This window comes from Glossina fuscipes, unplaced genomic scaffold (genome assembly GCF_014805625.2).
Source record: "Glossina fuscipes isolate IAEA_lab_2018 unplaced genomic scaffold, Yale_Gfus_2 0, whole genome shotgun sequence".
NCBI lineage: Eukaryota > Metazoa > Arthropoda > Insecta > Diptera > Glossinidae > Glossina > Glossina fuscipes.
The window spans coordinates 15,902,340-15,927,472 of record NW_023998414.1 but is presented as its reverse complement, the minus strand read 5'-3'; the positions used below and the strand labels follow the sequence as shown (position 1 = coordinate 15,927,472).

At 34.0% G+C, this 25,133-nt stretch overlaps 1 long non-coding RNA gene across 1 annotated transcript in view; it reads left to right on the top strand.

Annotated features, from left to right (window-relative positions):
- Nucleotides 1-10,228: 10,228 nt before the first annotated feature.
- Nucleotides 10,229-25,133, top strand: part of LOC119641846 — a 36,656-nt gene continuing 21,751 nt past the window's right edge. Inside the window, exon 1 of the long non-coding RNA XR_005247899.1 lies at nucleotides 10,229-11,386. This is a non-coding gene — a long non-coding RNA (uncharacterized LOC119641846). The remainder of the gene's footprint in view (nucleotides 11,387-25,133) is intronic.

Below are 25,133 nucleotides of genomic sequence, written 5' to 3'. Positions count from 1 at the left end.
CATTGCTTATCGCGCTATTCTTTATTGACCCTATCGTTTATCGTCAATCTTTATAGGGATCAGATTCACTTTCATTTCGATTTTATCTTTTGTACTCTTCTCATTTAACGTGCAACCCTTTCCTACACTTTATCCTACACTACTACCTCCTACTTTCTATACAACCTTCTTCTTTGTCTATCTGCTTTTTTCCTAATAAACCAACCAGCTTTCTTCCTATCCACTATAGCTCATTTCATTCTTTTAGTAGTGGTTTTAAATTTGCAGTCATATCCATGTGCACACTGTATTCAGAAGAGCGAACTTTTCCCTTAAACTTACCTTTTGTTCCAACTCATCGCCGGCAGGAAGTTTCTACAAGTGAAAAAATGAAGAAAAGATTAAGAAATATTTGAGGACTCCAATCATATTTATGTATGCAAGTATTACCTTCATTGTAAGTTCGCCTTCTATTAGTAAACTTGGTTTGCTTAGGTCACTAATATCCAACGACGAGACCGGTGATATACTCTCCAAAGATAGACCTCTCGACTTCCAACGCTTATTATTATATAAAACTTTTAAAGAATCGATATCTTTACGTTGCACTCGCTCTAAATTCTCGGCGAGAGACGACTCCAATTTTTCTATATTATTGATGACCGAATAGTTGACTTTTAGCAAAATGTCTAGCCATTCTTCGAGAACTTCCAACTTCCACTACAAAAGGAAAACAATCAAAGTATCATTTAAAACTTCCTGTTCATCTGTAATAGTTAATCCACCTCATGATCCTGTGCATTATCATCAATAATTTGTAAACGCTCACTAAAAATTTCATTCATTTGCCAATAAATTCTGGTGGTATCGTCCGAATTCGAATACGAACGATATTTGCTGTAGCAATTTGGTAAAGATGTTGTTTTGTCCGAAAGACATGTGCATGGACCGTGGATATGGCAATTTTCGTCAAATTGCAAATCGCTGCTTGCTTCTAATTGTGTTGGTGACTTTAGGACTTCTAGTTCGCAGGGCGCCGGAAGCAATGCTGGCATGTTGCGTAGACGCGAGACCAATGCCGGGTCCAAGATCGTTTTTCGCAGATTATTTTGAGAGGCGTTGGAAACAGCATTTCTCTTGCTGAAATTGCAGATTGGACTCAGACCGTCGGCAACAATAAGTGCATGACGGTCATTATCGCCCGATTGTTGATAATAAAATTCCAATGTTTTTATATGCGAATACGGTTCCCTGCAGTCACCTTGATAAACATAATAATTATCAGTTTGCAGCGTTATAGGGTATCGAGGATTAATTCGTAGACGGCGGCCTAGCGATGGCAACTGGGACAATTGCGGGGACGAGATTGATTTCTGCAAACAATTTAACGCTTTTGGTGTTAACTTTTCAATATTTGCTTGCATTCGTACTATTATTAATTGCTATTATGTGGTGGTGTGTTCTCGAACAATAATAAAAATGAACCGAAAAATACAAAATATAAAAATCTTCAAATATATTTCAATTTTGCCCTTTTTTAAGGAATTTTTCTCCTTTTTTCCGAAATTAGAATGAAAAATATTCAAAACTCAAATAAATTTCTTGGAACTAACGCTACTGACATATATACAAATGACTTTAAAGACAAATTGTAATAGTTATAATAAACAAAACGAGTTAAAGTTAATAGTAGTTCCAAGAGCATTGCACAACGTGAAAGAGCAACGGTTTATAAGAAATACAAATTTTGATAGCAGTGCAGAAATGGGATGTCGAAAATATTCCTGGTTTTTGACTCCCATTTACCCAACGAAGGAAACGTGGCTTTTGAGCTCAATTCAAAAGCCTAGAAAGACAAAGGGACAATTAAATAACTGCTGCTTCATGCGAAAAAATTTGAAGATAATAGTTAGGTTGACAGCTTCGAAAGTATTGGCGTTTTGCTCACACCGACAACTCTGTATCCGTTCTTTGGCGTCAGCTGTGAGTCGGCACAGGTTCATCCTCCTTCAGAAAAATGCATTAAGTGTAATGGCGAGCGAGCTCCTAATTCAAATATCTGTCTATCATCGAAGAATATTTCAAAATCTCAAAAAAGTACACCTTTTCCCAGAGTACCTATGCTCTTCCGAGTTCCAACTAACTTTTTCATTTCACTTGAAAACTTACATAACCTGCTTTCCCCGAATACACTCACGACTACCAAACGACCCTATCCCGAGACCACTGCCTCGATACGAAATAAAATATCTTTAAATCCCATGGCTGCTGTCTCCATTCTTTGCCCTGCGGTTATCTCACGACTTGTTATGTTTAGAAACGAACCAGCTTTTTCAAACACGCGTAGGCCACACTTCAAACGTGATGCATTGAATTTATAATAAACTTCAATGTCCCGAAGAGGGAGTAATTGTGTTTCCACTCTATTGTGGTACACTTTGTTTTTAATTGTTTCGTTTTCATTGTCAGCTTGCTAAGAAGGGTTCACTGCTTAGCCAACAAATACATAATCAGTATGTCCGTTAAATTGAAAAGAAAGAGAGTAGAGAGCATACGTTTCTTATATGTTTCATTTCACGACGAGTGTCACGACGATATGTATTCAATGTATTTGTACCCATCACCGAGCGATGAGGGATACATTCGTTTTAACAAAACCTTTCTAACACACAAAATGAAGTTTCAGGCATCACACAATTAATGTATATTTTTCATCAGATTCAATTTCTGAATCGAATTGAACATGTCCCTCTGTCTGTATGTGTAATGTAGGTTGTAGATACAACCGTTACAAAAATTTTGCAAATAGGTTATTGTTGAAATGTGGACGATAGTGCCATGTACACTGAGAATGCTTCTATTTCCCTGAGTGTGTAGTATCTGTTGCAAATATTCTCCCAGTCGCGCAAATCGAAGACGTCGCTTTCAAGATTGAAAAAAGAGCCGGTGAAAACGTACACCTACAATACAACATAAACTGAGAACAACTTCGTTTCGCCCATTATTTACACACAACAATAGACATACGGTAAAGGTTTCGGGTTTCGATTCGCGAAAATAGAGAAATATCAGCCACGCCCAGTTGATATTCTACAGTATAAAAATTCAATTTTTCCTTTTCTTTTTATTATTATCTTTATTAGGAAAGCGATGATGGATGTACAAGATTCAGACGCGATCGATTGTAATATTCTTATTTGTTATTCATTTCTTTTGTTGAATAAGGAGAAAGACAAAGAAAAATGATGTGGTTGGTGCAAGTAAAGCAATGTATATTGTTGATGGGATCAGCACAACACAAATTGTATAGGTGAGAACGAAAAGATACAATACGGTTTTGATGACGTTAAAAAGCTTAGTTTAAATTCGTTGCATCAGAGGCGACATCTAAATGCCATGATGCCTCGATACTTTGTTCACAATCATTACTACTAGTAATATTACAAGGGATTTTTGTGCTTCTGTTAGCGAAAACAAGAGTAGTGCAGTCACCGATTAGCGGCCATTTAATTGCTTCCTTCTTTTTTCGCGTTATTTGATATGAAATTACATTGTACCAAACGTTTGCCAAGCAAAATTATATATGTTTCTGGGCTTTTAAGTGAATGTGCGCTATGGTTTGCTTGTAAGCGTATATACGCGAAAAACAGCCGGAATATAACTTTAGGCGGATTGGAACTTTATTTTCGCACAAATTGTTTTATAAATTTTACTGAAGATAGTCTATAAAGGAATATGCAGACATTAACGATATTTGAAAAGTGTTGTGCTATAGGAATAATTTATCTTCACTTATTATAACATAGTTGCACAATTTTCCATATCAGACAACATTTTTCCCTACGCATCCTAGAATATTTAGAATATTCGAAAATAGATATGTATGCAGACAAAATGAATATATAAACATATATAATAAATAAAGTATATGGAATAATAATTATATGAATATTTTAAAAAGCTTAGAAGGCCTATAAGCTTGTAATGAAACTTCGCTACGATTATACAGTACGTTATGCAAAAAAGTTTATGATATGATTATATCTATCCAAGTGCAAGCAAAAACTTAAGATGGCGTAAAATTGACTTTTAAGAAAAATCCTGTCATGCTATAAAGGACCATATTTTGCTGAATTTATTATATGAAAAACGTCTAAAACAGTTCGCATAGCTCTGGTACAATTATGGATATTTCAAAGTTTAGTGCGAAAGCTTATAATTAATATTAATACTCAGCTGAATATAAGGGAAACAGGTAAACGGATAATTTTGTGGTTATTGTCTCAGATGTATGAATGGTGAATTTGTCTATAACGACCATTGAATAAAATAATTGCGGATATATTTCATAAAAATTTCACGGGGGAAACTAAATAGCAAACAGATATTATAAAAAAAAAAAACGTTCGTCTATTTCGACATCAAGTAATTGCTACAAATTCGGAATTGTTGTGGGAGCAAAGTTGTTTAAATTTCATAAATAATATACTTAGGGGTTATTCATTGCTAACCACACTGACCGCTCGACAATAAGTTTGCTTAAGGGTAGATTGCTTACATTGTTCCCCTCCTTGCGAGCTTAAAAGTTTAAAACTTTAAGGGGTAAAAGAAAAATTAAGTTTGGATTTTATGTTACAGTAACGTTATGTCATTTAGAATAATATTAATAATGTTGTAAGTGGAGTGATTCATACTACTACGATTTTTTGCTGTTATTCTTGCTAACTACTATATCGTTTCATTGCATTTAATTTTGAGTAGTAAACATCGATTTATGCAGAAATAGGTGTTATCAATTTGCGGTGATTGTTTCGTCTCAGAAAAGGTCATTTTCAAAATAAAACCAATTACATGCTTTAAAGAGCTTTAATTTAACACTTGCGCAAAATGTAACAACAAATCAAGAAGACCTTACTTTTTTCGCAACAACGAAATGCCAGAAGTCCTTACGTTTGAAATGTAAACATTTAAATAATACATGTTTAAAGGAAGCTAAAGTAAGCTAAAGTTGCAACAACAAATCAAGCAAACATAGTTCTTAGCAACAACACCAAATTCCATAGCAGACCTTACTTATTAACATCAATAAGCGAGTTGAACGCTTATTTATTATTATTTCTGTTGCTATTTTCAAAAAAAACTTGGACTTCAAAAATTGTTCTCATTTGCTATGCATTTTTATAATGGAAATAGCAGAAACAATAAACTCTTTCATTTGTTTGTTCAATATTGAAAAAAACTAAAGGTAACGATAAGGCAAAAAAACATTAATATGTATATTGAAGAGTTGTGTAAGTCTTTCGTTAAACATCGTGATAACTTTCGTCGCCATAATCGCCTGAAATGCGAAAAAAGGAGAAGGGATATATGTGAGAAACTCACGAGCCGATTCCGTTACGCAAAATATAAAAATAAAATTTATTTATGGGACGGGCGCAGCCGCTTTTATTGTATACATATGCAATTTTTGCACTCGAATCGTTTATGTACTTTAGGACATTTGATCAATGCACGAAATCGTCCGTTAGTTGTGAGGATTATTACGGACTTTTTAATGACAACACAGTGAGGTGCATAAACACGATGATAGTCATGGAGAAGGAAAGAGTGCGCCAAACGCCAATCGTACTCAATCGCTGTCTACGGCGCTGGAAATTGAGTTCGGGAGTGCCGACGTTATAGTCGTTTCTCTCATCTCCTATATACGAAAGATCTTACACTCACATTAAGTCTGACAATAATCGGACTTAACTTAATTTATTTTTATTAACAAACTTCCCCAATGTTACTTAACAAACATTGGTGTATGGGTAACGATTTTCTTTAAAAATAATTATCATTACAACATGAATACGTTGTCCAATAAGGACAATACTATCTGTAATATATAGACGCCCAGACGTCCGGAAACAATGTTTTTAATGAAAACATATAACATAATAGCAAAATTTGTTTTTTTTATATTCCTTTACAAGTTCAAAGTGTTTTTGCGAACAATTAAGAGATTCGCGTTCGCCCATACAGAGCGCTCTTGTCCCAATTATGGACCAGCCACGCTGTCTGTGGAATTTTCCCGAAACCGAACTTTTCGTCTTATCAAAAATCTAAAGTTTTTTTGATAGACTGCTCTGAGGGAAACGTATGGTTCTCATTTTCGATTATCATCCGGGTACTTTCTAATGTTTGTTAAGCCTTAACCTTGAAAAGTGCAAACAACAGCGTACACAGAGACAACGAATGAGACGAGCGTTTGCATATACAAGACTTCGAATGTGAAGTAAAAAATGCCGAGAAGCGAGCTGAAAAAGTGTTGTGTCTTCATTCGCTATGTGCAATAGTTAAGAATTCTTTTAATTACTATTCGCTAATTAAAATGCTCGTACAAGGCGTGAACAAAGAGAAACAAACAGAAAACACAGCTAATATTAATCATTCAGTTCATTCATTCAACCTTATGTTAACGACAAGACAACTCTTATTACAGAAATCGTAATAGATGTGTTAACTTAGCAGAAAATTCTTCGGTCTTAACCGTTTCAATAGCAATGATGCGCCATATGATCGCGATTTTATGATTATTTATTGAGTTTCAGTTTGCGACTTGGACGATTTGGAATGTAAAGGGTTTTTTATTTTAAATAATTTTTCTAAATTAAATTATTTAATTAATTAACTATTATTAATTTGATTAGTTAATTAAAATAATTCGTTTATTATATTTCCTGTTAGTTCACTAACACAATCGCTGCGAAGCGATTATTGGCACGAAGCCTAACGACTTTGTTTTACGAGAAAAACAACACAAAAATGACTCAGGTACGTGGTGTGTTTGCTAGACTTCAATCATTTGGATTGATAACTCTCGATTTGCCATTATATTAAATCCTAATTAGGTTCAAGAAGAGTTTGCAGAAACGTAAGATCGAGGAATAAACGGAAAGAAAGGAGGGATAGACGAAAGAACGCAGCCAGCCTGATTCGGCTTCTCATGTTAATTAAAATGATAAATGACTTAAAAGGCGGGTAACGCGTCGATCTCTATTACATTATGTATGTACAAATTCGCTCTGAAGATCGGGATATGTGTTCTCTTGTTCTCGTGAAACAAGAAAGGATTCGCAAGGGAAATGAAATTTTAAAAATAAAGGGCTTGAGAGAAAGTGTTTCAAAATCTCTTATGTAAATAAAAATCTTGCTATTAGTTTACAAAGTGTGCAAAGGGTAATCAAACAACACAGCAACAACAACAACATATTGGTTGTCTCACGAGATGTACGTGATGTTGCATCATCGTGTTGAAATCGCACATGGTACGCGTCGAAAGCATCGACGACTTCATGCCACAAAAGAATCAGTAACCACGTCTCTGTAGCGTCGTCCATTGGTGCTCGATTTTGATCCACATTTTGACAGGTTGCATTCTTCACGTCACCAACGTTACCATTTGACCCGATAAGTAAGCCATGTAGGTCGATTACATTGACCGTAAATCTCTTGTAATGTGCGTAACGTAGTTTGAAGGAATTTATTGCTTTTTTTTTTTTGTAATACAAATTTGAAAAATTTTTTACGCTGTACAACTTGTGCATGGGGGCATGCTCCCATGGTCCCATCGTGATTTGCCATACAATATTACACACGAATTTCAAATTTGACGGAAGTATGGGAAAAAGGACGATATGACGTTTAAAAATTTGGTTAGTACTAACTGATCACTTTATGCATGTAGAATGCATAAAAATGAAGAAATATTTTGCATTTACATCTGGATGCTATAAAAGTGTTACATTGTATTTTTCGAAATGTTTTCGAATGTTTTTTTTTTAGCGAATTCGCCCTGAAGAGGGTTAATTTTTTGTGAGCTCTGTTACAGCCTTTTATACAAATCGGATTAATTGCAGGCTGTTACACTGTTAATGCGAACAGAATTTTCTTCTTGTTCCCCAACTTTTAGAGAAATTATGTTGGGAAACGAAGTCGTGCGTGTTAAACTTTGTACAAGGCTTCCAAGGCTTCCGTTCGCTAACACTTGCAGTTACATCATACTTCAGCCAATATACGATAAGTGCACCGTTTTGATTTATAAAAGTATATATAGAAAAAAAAAAAAAAAAAAAAAAAAAAAGAAACAAAACAAATAATAAAATTTGCAAGCCACAGCCCAGATATTAGTAATATATTATAAAAGGATTTATAAATAATAAAGGAAAATTAATTATAAAAGGGTTGGCAAACTGATTGGAAACGATGCAAAAGACATATAAAGAAAGTAAGTGCATTTCTTCTGGGGAGTTATCCTTTAAAAATGCGTGCAATATATTGTATACTCTCTCGGTGCACACTGCCGTAATTTACTTGAGACTCTCTTTTGCAAATGAATAAACAAATAACGTAAAAAAGTCCTCTTCTGTGTAGCTGGGAATTTCACTATTTTAGGAACTATATAAGGAACACGTGGTACACGTGGTTTTCCGTCTGCAACCGTCTGTTTATTTGTTTACAATTTTCATTCATTTGCTTACACGGTCAACGAACAACAAAACGCTCATTACAGCCAGCCAAACACCCGGATATGCGAAAAGTCAACACCGAAATCTCTGCCCCTCCCCCCTCTTCCACATATCAATAAGCTAAAAACAATGTTAACGCTGGTGTTCTCGGAATATTTAGTAAAAATAAAGAATAAGAGAGATAACGAAAGAGAGAGAGAGAGCGAGAGAGCGAGAGAATACTCGAGTGTTTTAACAATGTTATCGCCGGTAAATTTTAAATTCACAGACTGCTAATAACAGGACAACGCAATCCAAGAGAGAAAGAAAGAGAGAGCGAGAGAATCTGCACGAATGCAGACACCAATAAAATCGAATCTGTTCTAAAGCAGTTTAATCCACATCTCTCAGGCATATAAACTAGAGGGTAAAGGAAGTTATATATATATATATGTATTGTATCTATCTACATATGCATGTGTGTATGTAGATAAATGTTACTTTACCAAGAACATTAACAACCGCATTTGCCAATGTTTGATTCAGTCTGAGTCTGAAACGAACTCTCGAACCCAACCCTAAAAACAATTTTACTCTCAAAAAAAATCAAAACGGGTCTCATAAACAGCATATGCAGCCAAATAAATTTTACTCTCCCAAAGAGTAAAAACGGGCCTCATAAGAATATATGGCAAACGCAGGCAGCAGCAAAGCAAATTCAAAACGAAAGGATTTTAAATAATAAATTAAAAGGCATACAACCCATACATATTTAGAATATGTGTTAAATATGCAAGTATATAAAGTAAGTATTTTCTTAAATTTGAAAATTTAATATTCAAAGTTAATCATAATTATCTTAACTTAACATTATTGACCTTTTATCGATGTTACTATGATAGCGTAATGCTACTTTATTTACGTAACAGAGGCTTCGTTCGCCTTCGCGTTCGCGTTCGCGTTCGCGTTGGCATTGGCGTTGGGGTTTTAAAAATATATAATTCCTTACATTGCATAAATATAGAAGGGATCGCCCATAGATGTTTATTGTAATGTTTTGAATGTTACGAACAAGGAATCTATGACCCATATCCACTGCCTTCCACTGAACGCATAAAAGCTGTAAAAATATTTAAACTACGTTTGCATATTCTTCATAAGCGTATTCCTCTGCTCAGCATCTCTTCGAGATTCCTTCATTTAATAATGCTTTGTAAACTTTCAAGTCGAAAGGGCGCCTTTAACGCCAAATTACTATCTAGCCTATCGCTACCTCCCTAGTGTTGGAGGGACGCTTCCTTTCTCCGAATTAAATTAATAATATTATATAAAAATGAAATGATGTAAGGTAATAAAAAAATGTCTATTTTTATTTGTTTTTTATGTCTACTTATGTCTATTCGGTTTTTTAATCGTTTTACAATACAATACTAGAAGTTAATATATGCAGAGTATTTAGAGTAGAGGGTACAGCATTTAATTATTAAACACATTTATGAAATGCATTATGTTAAGTGGATGAGCATGGGCGTGTGCATGTGCCTGTAATTTTGTCACCAGATCGAATTTGACGATTCGTTGTGTGAGTGTTGCAAACATGTTGAATAAATGAATGTACCCCTCTCATGAATGTAGCTAATCAAGCTAACATGTTCGTGTTTTGCCGTTGTTGTTGCTCCTATAGTCTCTCAGCAGTCTCACTCGATGCCATGTTCATCATGTTCACATTTTCCAAACATTTTCACATTTCCACATTTTCATTTGCTTTTGAACTTTTGAACGGTGAAGATGTGGTAAATTTGTTGTCGCGAGAGCCTGTGCGAAATAATATACGTAAATGTATACAAAACTTAACACACAATAAATAAATTGTTATAGACTCTGCAATTTGCAATTTGTTGTTGATAAAACGTCGAGTTGTTACAACGCTTTCTATTGCGATTTCGGATCGAGTTCAAAATAGTGTCGACGAATTGAATATGCATTAAAATACAAGTAATTATTCACTAATAATAATTTGATTTAGTTTGAATTTAGTTTTCGAATGGTAGAGTTGTATAAATTTTTTATCGCATAACTGTAGATTAGGGGCTTGAACGAGATGGTTCGCTTTTAGTCTTCAAAACGGAAAAAACAAAACACACACAAAAAAAAAAAAATAAAAATTTTAAATAAAAAAAGTTCAAAATGAAAAATAAAACATAAAAAATTATAAATTAAATCTTTTATTTTTTTCGCTTCAATGCCTATCAACGAAATTTATAACGTGTAACACCAGTCGCGAAATATGAAACAAAAGTAATAATAAAAGCAAACGCAAACGCAAAACGAAGAATTGGCCAAATAAGAATCAGTAAACGGCTTTAGTTTGATTTTTAATTTTATTTTGCAAAGAAAAAAAAAAAAAAACAAAAAAAAAAAAAACCCCAAAAAAAAGTTAAAAGTTATTGCTAACCAGTCAAGTGTGAAGTGCAGAAATGCAAATTGAAAATTTATTTAAAGGCGACACACGAGATATGAGATGAAAAGAAGGTAGAAAGGTAGACGAGGCTTGAAACGTTAAAAAGAATAGAAGCGTAGAAGAATAGAAGAATAGAAAGAAGCACGCACATCAAACTATATATGTACACATAAAAGTTTAATCAGTTATCGATATGTACATAACGCGTAACATATAAAAATCCGTGAAGCAAGCAAATCGAGTTAATTTGGCATTAAAAAGCGAAAGCTTTCAGTGAAATTTCCTCAAAAAACGCTATCTCCCCTCAGCGGAGTCTAACGTAAGATTAATTGCGGGAATATTTCAAAGTAAATGCGATGAAAACAATGATTTAATTAAAACAACAAAACAAAAAAAAAAATAAAAAATAAAAAATATGTTTTAATTAAAATGCAGGAAAAACTTTCCATCAACTGAGGTAATTGAATATTTCACGAAAGCCTAAGGCCTATCCAGCGCATTCTTTAAAAAGTCATTGCGATTATTTATTTTGCAAAATTCATTTAAATAATCCTTAGCGATTTAAATACGCTATCTCCTTTTTTTTCTTCTATTTGCCCTCCATCGTTCTCATCTGCATCTCCTGCAGGAGTTATTAGCTATCGTTTATTGAAAATAAAATATCACGTTCTCCTATGCATTGAAATGTTTTTAGTTGAAATTATGAAATGTGTTTATGTTTTTTGTAAAATCATGATTTCCGGTTCATAGTTACATGCATATAGTAGTTACATGAAACGGATGTGTTAAGGTTTTCCCTCATGATGCGTACAAGTGATATTTGTGTGAAACCCATGCATGTTGTATGTGCATACGTAAATAATGTATGCGTACAGAATTGTTTTTTTTTTTGTATTCGCTGGTCGTTCGTTAGAAATTTACAAAAAAATGTGAGAAATGAATTTTATTTTTTTTATATGCTCGAAACTATTAGGCCGTCAGAAAAGCATTAGCACACAGATGAAGCGAATATCAGATTAGAGTAACATAATTATTGAGAGCTTCCGCTGAAGACTGTATTCAGATGTCACGATTTGCGATTTACAAGAATTCCAACTACCGAAGATGGTTTACTGCGTTTACACCGAATCCTAAGCTCTGTTCAGAATATTGCCAAGACAGAGTGGCAAAAGAACGAATGAAGAGGCCATAAAAACATGTTACAGTCACGGTCAATAAGCACGGGTCAAATTTAGTCCTTCAACTCACTGCCATCTAAGCTATCGAGCAGTCTCACTTCATTTCGCAAACGTTTTTCAACCTAGAAAGAAATGGCACAGAGGCGCTACTGCATGTCAAAACATCACATTACACTCTGCCCAAGTCCAATTCTCAATAGATAGACCTAGTATATCACCACAAACAAATCACGAAACCATATCCTGGCCACACGATTTTTTGCTTCAGAGGGCAAATTACTGGGTCTTTTGCAAAAGTGGGCAGAAGTGGGCAGAACTTAATTTAGAAGCATTATTTTCATTCATTCATTAGAAAAAAGGAGCATTTTCTCCCTCATACAATCTATGCAAGCAAAAACTATCTATAGATGAAAGGAAAAACCCAAAAACTTTAATTTTAACTTAAGATTAGCTCCCTGACATCACAAAGGTATGACAGTGTTCGCGGCCGGCATATGAGATATCTCGGAGTAAGTTAATATTTTAATAAAAGTTAGTTTTAGGTGCCCTAAGCAGTAATTCAGTCTGAGTTCACCCATCCATCGCTATCGTCAAAACGCTGCAATTTCAAAACTTTCGCAGGCAGTATGTAAGAGTTTATTGTAATAGTGGCCTCGCGTGGCGATCTCTTGACTTGAGTAAAATGCTTTACAATCTTAGCTGCAGTGGTTGCTCCTTCTAGTTAATGGACACTTCAATCAAATGTTGTATTATTTTTTACTTAGTCGATAACAGTCAAGCCGATCTTTGTTAGTAAAAGGGCGACAACGACATTGTTAATATTATTAAATCGGTAGCTTGTACTTATGTTCCCGATGTGGCTTTTTTTTTTTTTTGAATGGGTTCGATGTATTTTTCTGATATTCTATATTGCTTCTTAAGTTAATGCTAAAGAGCAAAGTCGAACACGCTTTAGTACTTGATTCATATAATTGCGTGTTTTTTGATGAAAAACCTGTAATGACTTTTCGAAGCTTTGCGTTCTTCACATCCCTTCTATTAGCAATTGCAAACCATCTTGTGGCAACAAAGTCGTTAGTTTGCTTTTTAGACAGTCTGCAAAAAAGAAATACAGAAGAGCTTTTCTTTAATACCGCAACGGATATGTATTTCAACTGCAATCTTTCAGAAGAAACATTAAATTTATCTTTTAGATGTCTCTTTTCTCTTTCTCCCGTCCTCTGAAAGTGTTTCCCTTATACAATTCGAGAAATACGGAAAAAATTGCATTGCAAAAGAAAACACACTTATAACCTTACCACTGCTCTACTAAATAATTTTTTACTAACTGGGTTTTGTGAATGTTTCCAAGCGTTGTTAAAATACTGCCGGAATTGGGATTCAAAATAAGAATCATTTCAAAACTTGGGTAAATATATTGAAATTTCTTGAAATTTCACAGGCAATCCATCTCCAAGAGATAAGAATATCTCTTAGTTATTAGTGTCAGAATATTCAGTATTTCCGGATGAGAATTGTTATTGGAAGTTGGACCGTTCCAATGAAAATATTTGAAGCGAACTCTAAAACATTTAATTATGGCAGAGATTAGCTTATAAACCATGAGGGAAGGCCAAATGCGTAGCTAGGTCCCTTAAAGAATACAAAATAATGAATATTAAACACATAAACATCGGTTGTGACCGAATCTTCTATACCCATCGCCGACTTAATATTATAATAAAGCAGACAGAAAGAAAGTAAACTAAGTAAATTTTTATGCGCTCAAAAGTGGGCCTATGCGCGTTGTAGGTGTGTCCTTTGAAAAGTTTAGGTTGCAAATTTGCAGGCGATTTTCGTTAACGACAGAATGTTCAACGCACATGCTACACAGTTGGGCAGACGCAAAAAATAGACAGAAGAACAGACGTACATGCTTAGGTGCATTCAAGATTGGAAACCTGTTTCTGTTAAAATTATATTTTGATACACTATAATATTAAGTAGGCGTGGTCAACTGTTTCCAGTCCTTTATAGTTCGTCCATAGAATATGCTTTCAAATCTTCATTAATATACGCGTTGCAGTTTGCGTTTGCATACATCGTGAACAACAGTAATGTTCTCATTTTATGTAGTACCGTAGAGGTGTCCTGCGACCAACTTAGATCATTTTCAATACCAATCTGCGTACAAGCACTTCCAATGTTTTTTCCCAAATTTGAAGTTGATAGCATAATATTTGCGGGCCGAAGAAGAAGGTTTACAATAGAAATTATGCAAACGGACAGATGGACAGAGAGATATGCTTAAATCGACTCAAAATTTGATGCAAAAATTGTGACAAAATGAATATGCCCACGATTGGTCGGTAATGGGCATAGGTATAAAAAGACGGTCCCACTTGCATTCAATTCTCTTTCGTTCTGTCCTTTGGATGAAAGTCAAGGTAAGTAAAAAAAAAAAAACAAAATGTATTCTTCTAACCAAAAGTGTATGAAAACGTACTCGTTGCACTTGCAAATGTGATGAAAAGCTACGAGTTGAACTCCACTTTGATGAAATATTTTCATTTAAAGTTGAAAGCACTAACACAAGTTATACATGAGTACATGCGTACATGCGGACATGCATACATGCAAAAGTGTTCATTGACTTTGTAAATAGTTGTGCAAAATTTTCATATTTTAATTAAATATTTCACTTTAATCGCATTAATATTCATACTCAATAATAAAATAAAAATGGTATAATTTTACGGTTAATCTTCACAATTGTTATAATTATTTTCAAATACTGCTTTATACCATTATATATTTATATATATATATATATATATGTATATATCGTGATATTAACCATTGATGAACAGAAGTTTTAAAACATTAAAACATTAAAAAAAATGACTTAAATCTGCGTTAATCCCATTTTAATTACTTTAATACTTATACTAAAAAAAATCGTTGAACTTTAATTGCTTTTCGTTTGTACAAAAACGATATTTAATATCATTAACGACATAGACGGATTTAACGAATAAATTGTAAATCTGAATGAATATCCGTTCCCCCGACCGCAAACACAATTCAATTTCCCTCCCATTATATAAAAATTCATAAGAATCGATGTGAAAGCTTAAATATCTCATCGTTTCGGAGAGAGAACGATTGATATAATGGAAAATGTTCAGATCGTCTTATTACGGACTTCACTAGCAAATAAGTGGAAAGTAAATTTAAATTTTCATTTACATCACATTCACATATATTATTAACGTACTTGACATGATCTAAATTTTGCAAATTCAATTTTTATTTGTCGAAGGTTTTATTTATTTTCCCGTACAAGTTCGACTTTATCGACATATGTCGGCCTACTTTTTATGAGAGCCCCTCTAAATGATTGAATCTAAAGGATATATTGGACTTATACGATCCACATGCGTTATTGTCAATTTCTAAGTTAAAGGCCTATCCATGGGCTGCTAAAGAGGACCTCCTATTCCTGAGAACCACTTCATGGAATGCAGCCCAATTAACTTTAATGAAAAGCATTTATATTCGATGACATTCAGAAAGTAGATCTAAAATAGGTCTAAATTTGGTAAGGTCAATTTCTATGCCAACTTACTATTGTCGGCTAATTTTTATAGCGAAATATTGGAAATAAGTCTTTTTTATCCCATAAAGGGGGGGGGGGGGGGGGGGTTGAGAGGAGAATAAGGAGACATGTAGAAAGGGCTTCATTCTTGGCCGCAATATCTCACATATCTCGCGGTCTATAGGTTGAACACAAGTAAGTAAGATAGAGAGTAGGACAGACGGACAGACGAACAGACAAGCATAGATCGATTCGGAAATTGATTCCGGTAATGATTCTGAATATGAATTTTGTGTAGCAAAAGGGGGATCTATCTCAATATATTTCAGGATGTTGACTATATCCGCGCACGCTTCAACCACCAACAAGAGCTGTGAGGTATAAAAATCCTATTTAATAAACTTTATTTCCATTCATTTGGAAAATCTTAATTAACCATTTCCGTACATATTACTTGAATAAATGCTTAAAGAAAATGCTTCGTGCAATTATTTGCATACAATTGAAAAATGTTCTGCCACATATTCAGACTTGAAAAGGTTTAACATGTTTCGCTTTCAGTAGAGTTTTGCTTTTTAGAGACTTGATTGTTTTATTTAAACAAAAGCATAATAAATAAATTAAATAAATTTGTTGCAAATTGTTTTCGTAGAAACGCATTAAGGCAAACTAAATGCATAAATACTTTCAAACCCTGTATTCATTTAGATTTTTTTGAAAAGCCTCTTGATAAACAATAGCGCCTGAAACATGGTGAAGCACCAAGAGAAACAAACAGTTATTTATAAATTGATTAAATTAAATTGCTTTAAGAGAAGAAAAAAATAAATTAAAAAAAACTCACTTTAAGCCAAATTTAGAATACATAGACTTTATATACGACTAATATGGCGTTAGTTACAAATACAAAAAAAAAAAAAAAAAAAAAAATGAAAAACAGTTAAAATGTTATTGACTGAAAAGAGAAGCGTTTGCTCGCACAAGTAAAGCTTTGACCTTTCGAATCATTCGCTTACTTTCCCGATTTGTCATTAAGAGGTAGGCGTTTTTAAGGAATGTCTCCCTAAAAACAAGAAAACAATGCAAAATTAGTAAGTGGGGGCAGGTTGTAACCCAATGTCTTTCCTGTTCATTTCAAGCTCCTCTAAGAGATTAACAGGCGTTCTTAAAAAGGGTTTCTTTGTTCCTTTGGAAGAACATGTTTGCCCAGCCTCATCAACACGAATGTTAAGCAGTGATCAGGCTGAGTGCGATTCGAAACCTTTCTGTGCTAAACACCACGATTACACAATATATAGAATTTTCTTCTTGCTTTATCCGTGGATTAGTTCGACATCAAAGGTACGCTGAAAGTGTTTCGATTTTGATTTCGTCGAAATCAAGGCAACGGGCGATTTCAATTCGTTTATGATTACTTTCCACTGGATAGTGAGATATTATGAAATAGATTGTAAGTTGTGCATGATTGATAAATAATTTTTATACTCATTGTTTGGCCATTGCATCGAGCACATATCCAACGCCAGAGTTTATTCAAACGATAGTTTTTCGCATAAAACTGTTTTATAGAGTTTCGCTCAGGGGTTTATCCGCTTGGTAGAATAAAAAAAATATAAAAAAAATCGTAATCAAAACTACTACACTTTTGTTCGGAGATCGCCTTAAAAATAACAAAATTATAAGAGATTAAGGACAAAAGCTTCCTTTTGATACCACAAACTACGGTTAAACTTGCCGAGTTTGAGATATCTTTTGGGTTTTAATTACATTTTGCTTATTCGAAGATTAGTGAAGTCTTATGAAAACGTAAGGAGAAATAATAAACTTTACAAAGTGTAAGCTGTTGTTTTAGAAAAAGATTTATGTATTAAAAAAACATTTTTCTCTCTCTCTCTCTCTCTCTCTTTCGTGAACAAAATTTTTGAATATTTACTTCAACGAAAGCCTTGCAAGCAATGCATAAGCAATCGAGGGATTTATAGTTTGTAGAAGAAATGCAATAAAAATTGAAATAAAATGAAGCAAACTGGACAGCACAAGTAAGATTTGCTTAGGTCGGAATGGGAATCTTAGTACCAACAAGCACCGTCGACCACTTAGAGTGCAAATGTAACGTAACAGCCATTGTCGAATGAATTGATTGTTTGTCCGCTGTTTTTGCAAGCTTGAATCATTCTTTCACATTTGTTTTTGGAAAATTACTTATAAGATGCGGAAATTTGCTTGTTTTGTCCAAGATAATACCGCAAACATCATTGACGAACGTGGACGGCATGAGTAGAGTGCGAATTAGTTTCATTAACAAAGCATGCTAATGACAAAACGATTTCATTATCATTCCGTTTTCACACGGAGCTGATTTAATCCGTCTCCGAGTATTGAGTGTTCTCAAGAAAGAGCTAGAATTAGAAAAACAATAACACTTTAATTATTTCCATGATTTTTCATAAGTGACCGAGAGTGTGAATCACCCTGCGATGATTCATTATAAGAAAACATGATCGTATTAGAGCTTACCGAAGGCAAAGATGACAATAACAAGTTTCATTTCTTCAATTCCGTCATAAACTGAAGTGAAGTTCGTGAAAGATGAAGAAGGTGGAAAATCAATTGTCCGCATGGTTAACTAACTAACTAACGAACTATAGCACTGTCCTGCAAGTGGAATATAAAGAAACACTGATCCTCCTTTTGCCTTTGTTTTTCTTTTTTGTACGCAAAGCTCTCCTCAATCACCTACAGTCCCTCCAGTCGGAGAGGGTGCTTTCCGCAACGACTGCTCGAATATTAATAAAAAAGCAAGTCCATATTGAAAGTTGCGTCTTCTTCAATGGACACATGCATACGAACTTAACAAAGAAAAAGACATTTCTTACCTATTTTCTATTATTATACTCTGGTAACATGCGGAGTGATTACGAAACACTCTACAATGGCCGGATCCTTTTATTTATATTATTATATATTACAAAATATTGAAGAAAAAACGTAACGTGTACTATAAGCTATACAGGCTAGTGAGTGTACGCCCGATCGACCAAGCACTCATCGCAGCTACGAATAAGTCTTGGGTAAAATTTCATACGCTAATAATTATTTATGTGGCAGATATTTGAATTTTATTGAAACTTCGTTTGGCAGGTTTTTCTTCTCACAAAACCATATCTATTTGGCTGGCGTTGAAATGTATTCGATTAAGAGAGGGAGAGAGAGGGAGAGCGAGGTTGACGATTATCACTTTACTTAGAGGAACGAGGAACGCAATGGTGAAAACGAGCGTAAAGCTATCGACTTGTGTAAGCGTAAGTGCACTGTTATTAAGACTCGGGCGTTAAACGACTTGGACGACTTTACGCGATCCGTGTCCTGATTGAAATTACGGTGAAATTTCTCAGTTAATGGTGGACTCATGGCCGGTCGCGGAATATTCATCTTATAGTACATGTTAGCCGGATTCCAAAATAATTTTCTATATTAGCAAAGTATACCTTTGAAATTATGTAGATTATGTTTTTTATGTTCAACTAAGAAGAAAATAGAAATTCATTTGTAAAAAATGATTCGGCAAAAAAAAAGAAACATTTTTTTTTTTTTAGGTATATACTTGAATTTTTTACAAATAATATAACATAATATAATTTAATATATCACACAAAGAAAGTTATTACATTACACATATATTAATTTAAAAGTGAGCATAAATTTTAATTTTAATTTTTGAAATATTTTTCCAATAAAAAAAAAATATAGCGCACTAATTTAACCGCAACCTGTTTGCATGGTTAGGCGAAGTTCATTAAAATTTCACACAATTTATACCTTTGCGTTAATTTGAAACCTACGGCCTCTCGCCATTCGCTGAGAGCATAAGCAAGGGTCTACATTCACCGCTGATTCATGGATTCGATGATAAGCTCGCGAAGATCTTAAACACTTGCAATTCAGTTATTCGCTAATGCAAAATAGGCTCAGTATACATTTCGTAATATCTCTCTCAGCTCTTTTGAAGTCAACGGTGTATCAACAAAATGTCTCAATAGTTGCGTCCAGTACGTTAAGCACCAAAAATACATGCTCAGACATCAGACGGATAGACGGATATATGACTAGTTAGGCAAACAAGCTTAAATCGATTCTGAATTGATTACTATGGTAAATGGTCGATATCTGTCTTTCTGGATGTTGTATACATCGTCACAAACTTAACACACCCTTGTACGACAAGTGGTGTAGGGTATGATAAATACCGGCGTATGCAGTTATGCGCATTGTAAACTCACTTTAAAACTGATTCACTCTATTTTATTGTTTGAACAATTTATATATATATATATATATATATATATATATATGTATATACATATATCATTATTATCGTATCAATATTATCGTGCAACGTCTTAAATACAGGAAACAAATCACTTAAATCTTTAGAGAGAAATAAGTGAAACAAAATTTGTTTTTGCGCGGAAAAGAAAAAAGGGAGAAACTTACCCTGTTTTAGCCACTACGGATATTCAACACTTCAACTCAGACATACTCAGCTTACGTTTACGTTTACTATTCCATAGGATAAACTGTTAACTTTTCACAAAGTGAACAGATTTAATGGTTCGGCTTTAAGAGAATACGTTTAAATGAATTTTCGAAGCAAACAACTACAAAATAAAAGTTATAAACAATTTCAATTTCAGTCTCAACAGAAATCGATAACAAAAGCATTCAACATTCAATTCTGCCACACTTCCACTCTCCGACTCTCCCACTCGTCAACATTAGACACTTTTTCCATGTATCCCCCATAAAGAAGGCCGCTGCTATTGAAATATTTTTAAATAGAAAAATAAACGAACGCAGAGAGCGAAAGAGACAGAAAGCGAGACTATGGGAGCAGATGTAAAAAATATTTCAAACCCTTCACAATACATTTCAAGCCCTTTACAGCACGTCACATAAAACTGACAAGTTCAGGTGCAAAATTTCAATATAATATGGCGATCAATAATTTCCGGAATTATATAAGAGAAAATGCATAACTGCCTTCAAAATTTCTTGCACAGTCATTTCTGCGCATAAGACGATTGCATCCAGTGATTATATAGTATAGTGTCTTGATCAAAATCAGTGTAGCTCACATCAAAATCATCGAAATGAAATGAAATTTTAAAAGGCGTCGTGTCGTCTCTCGTCAATATGACTTTTTAATGTGCAATCTTTGCATCAGTCACGAGAATTATTGACCGATATAGTATCGGTATATACGTGTAGTAACATCAAATGTAAAGCACGTCTAACTAAATGATACTGGTGATGGTGTCATATCAAGTTGCTGGTGTATGTTAAATCGGTGCGAGAGAATAATTTGTATGCTTTCTGCAGATTTTCAATGAAATAATTGCCTGCTTTACGTTACCCATTTTCGAATAACGCTTTCGAGTTGATTTCCCTTCGCTTGGGCATTGTTTGAAAAGTAACTTTGTGCTCTATTTTCTAAAAGTACTTTACCCTATACAATTGGAAAGGGTACACTGAGTCTAGCTGTTAATACACACACACACACACACACACACAAACACGCGTATATACACGCATCCATACAAAGGCGCAAACACGCACACACACACACACACACACACATTAACATATACACAGATACGGACAGAGACTATTGTTAATGCACACAAATGGCTGGCGAATGATATAGAATGCTCTCCTCTTAATTTTCAAGGGTATCCAAAGGTTTGCAGATTAAATTTATAAAATAATTAGTTTACTGATTGCAATATTATGATTAAAAAGTTTGAGTTAAGAACTTCATCTTTCGAATCGAGTCTCCCATGACGATATCGGGTTTACTCAGCAAAGAGCTGGAACGAAAAAAGAAAACAGTATTAAATGTAACAGTAAGCCAGTAAAATTACTCCTTGAACGTTCAAGAAAGATGAGAAATTGAAAGGAAAGATAAGCGACGTGCTTAACAAGAAAAAAAAAACGAAAGAAAAGAAAACAGACCATGCAAAGATAATTATTCTCAACAAAGTTCGAATCTTTAAATGCATAATATAGTTCGGAAGAGTTTCATAGAAGAATACACACATACACACACATAAAACCACACACATACACACACACACGTCATTATACTTTAATAAAAAAACATGCAAATGTTAATACAATTTGATGTTATTTTCCTAAAAACCGCATTATGGGTCGTGGGTGGAAATTGTTGTCCGTGTCCAGCAGCGCCCTAACCGATATCCATATCAAAATTGAATGCCATTGTTTTCAACTGTTAATTACATGCGTCTGCTTACTTTCATCTAAGATGATATATTTTTCAGTTTAACTAAAGTTCGATGAGAGGCAAAAATTCATAATGCATAATCTTACGCAAATATATTTCACGGCAAATTAATGTTGTTACTGCTTAATCGCAGTAGTATATCGCGCTTCTCTTCATAATGAAATTATTTTTAAAAAGTCCTACTTATCTGAACACGCCTTAACATAGCGTGTAATGAAAGAATTTACACAGGTATGTCTGTCCATTCGTCTCGGCATCACCACAGAAATGCGTACAGTTTGGGAAGTTGAAACGGGTGGCAAAAGGTAGACTCTTTAATCAATTGTAAAGTGTCGCGTAAACCTTTGGCTTACCACCTACATCAGACACGAATCTAACTAACATTTAGTACACATAGATATCAATATAATTGAAAACTTCATTGCAATTATATTCTGTGTTAGGCATGTAAGTGGACTGAATAATCGAAAATATATTATGTCAAAGTTTACTTTTTCTAAATGAAACTTTTACAATACAATCGCATAAAGTGAGTCTGGGAAAAAATTCTCTTTCCAGCTTATAGAAGAAAGAAATCGCTTTTTTTACAAATTATTCATTCCAGGACCTTTTAAGACCCTTTACTTGATATCGATATCAACGAAAGTGTTAAGTAAAAAATAATCCGTCATTTTGAATATATATAAAAAATATGACTGCATCACATTGAATTGTCATCGAAAGGGAAGGCGTGTGAGAAACTATAACAGGCCTGGGTATATGGAAATGCTCGAAACATTGATTCCATGCTGAAAGCATACTGAAGCAAACAAGTTAGACAAGAAGTTACAAAAAATATCTTTCGAAAGCGCTGCGGAATACTACATTCAACGGAAAGGATAGAGGACATCTTTTCTTCACCAATCATGTTGTAATCGTTCTATTTCCACAAAAGAGACTGATGTCGATTCACTTATCCGCACTACTTACAAATACAGTATTTGGTGTACGATGTGCACAATGATTGTAAATATTTGAAAAACTTCATATAGTAAGAAGTGTGAAAGACGGAAAGTCTGACTAAAGTGTCACATAACATTTTGAAAACCCTATTGTATATAAATAACCGAGGCGAACATCTCTAATATCTAAAGTTTTTGCAGCAGAGCGAACTTATGAGTTGATTCAGTTTGAGATTTTTCAAGTTGACAAGACAACAGTTGACAATGTTTAGGTGAAATTTTTTATGCTAGGTAAAGATTGGAGATATCAGTCGACATAGTTACTGATGGTAATAGGGATAGCAATAAAGATATGTGTAAATGATCGGATGAATGGACAGTCAAAAATAACTTGATATATAGCGCAACCACATGGAAGGTAAGAAGAATTGACACTAACAAGTTAGTGTTCGTGGATTTAAACCTCCGCATACCTTCAGCGTAAGAGCGGCAACGTCAAGTTCTTTACGTAGTTGCGAAATAAATCTTAAAGCTTAATCAACTGCTTATGAAAACAGTGGAATATTTAACAGATAGATTTACATAAAATCACTTTTAATCAAACATTAAAATTCACGGACCTAGCGTCTAGCAACCAACTCCATAAAGGTGGGTTTCTTCGTCAACTTTGAAAAGGAATGTCTGCAGTCACAACGATTTAAGCGGTAGAAGTTGTTTGATGCTCGAAACGGCAGGATCGGCGTTAAGACTTATATATAGAAGGCCTATTGATCTATTACATTATTGTCAATGACTTGACACTTTTTTTTTTTTTTTAAGAACTCAATAGTTGGCTCAAAAAGAAAAAAGGGAGGATAAGGTATGTTAAAGAACTTATAAGGAAATGCTATCCAAATTGCTAGGATAGGAAGGATCCAACAAACGGAGGCCACCAAATAAATTTACACACATTTACATAATCACCTGGTATAACATAATTGAAAATTATCGCGTATAGCTTATGGAAGAGTTTCATTGCATTCAGTCTTGTCCGTCTAAGCAGACTTTTTATCATATGACCCCCTAAGAAATGTTTAAAGAAAAGTTTGTGTATAAATTATCCGGTTCGTAGAATCATATCCAGCTTGACGAATGGACACTCACGCAATTAAATATGTTATATCCATGACGTATTTTGACGTAAGTTTCTTGCTTATCTCTTTACTGCGTTTTTGTAAAAACGCGGAAAATTTTTGACCAAAATAATATTCGAAAAGGTTCTGTCCAAGTAACCCTGCACACAGAAGAACACGTGAATGTTGCGATTGTAAGCTGCTGTTGAACGCAATTGTGGTTTGTGGAGGGATGATAGCGCTCGTAAATATGTTTGTTTTTAGACAATAATATGAAAGAATATTTCCCGTTAACGGAGACGCAGTTGCTTAAGGCATTCTAAGCTTTCATAACTAGTTAAATGAACCTATCAAAATTTTTGATGTGGTTCTTAACCTTTTTAAGCGCACAAATACAAACATATATGCTATAACGGTGCAATGGTGTAGGCTATAAAAAGTCCAAGGCAATCGTTTTATTGAATGCGTATTGATTGACTTAAGAGAGAGAGAGAAAAAATCAAAAATGACGACAACATACGACCACTCGTATTTAAAGCGCTAAAGTCCTACTTACACGCGTGTGCACATAAAAAGCTATATATATATATATATATATAAAAGCATATAACAACATAACCCTTATGCTCGACAATAGCAGTGAGGGTAAATGTTAAAAACTTAAAACCAATCAAAGTTGTGTTAAGCGACAACTTGTTTATTGTTAGCATAGTAAATATATTGATGTCCTTGACATTTTTGTTCTCAAATTGATGTTGTATGTGAAGAAGCAAAGAAAAAAAAAAAAAAAAAAAAAAAAAAAAAAAAATAGAAAGACTCTGTATGCTTTGTAGGTATATGCGCCTATATGTACATATTTCGATATGTTGGTTGGTTACAATGTGTGTTAGCAATTTACTACCGATTTTGCATTGAAATTATTGCTATTTTTTAGGTCAAATAAATATCGAATAAATGGAAATAATTCTTTACTTTTTGGCTTTTTTTTGGCTTTTTTCGGTTTTTTTTTTCTTTTTTTTTTTTGTGTTTCTCTGCCTATTTGTTAAAACAATATATTGCACCGATATATGCAGCGTTCATTTTTATTGGAAT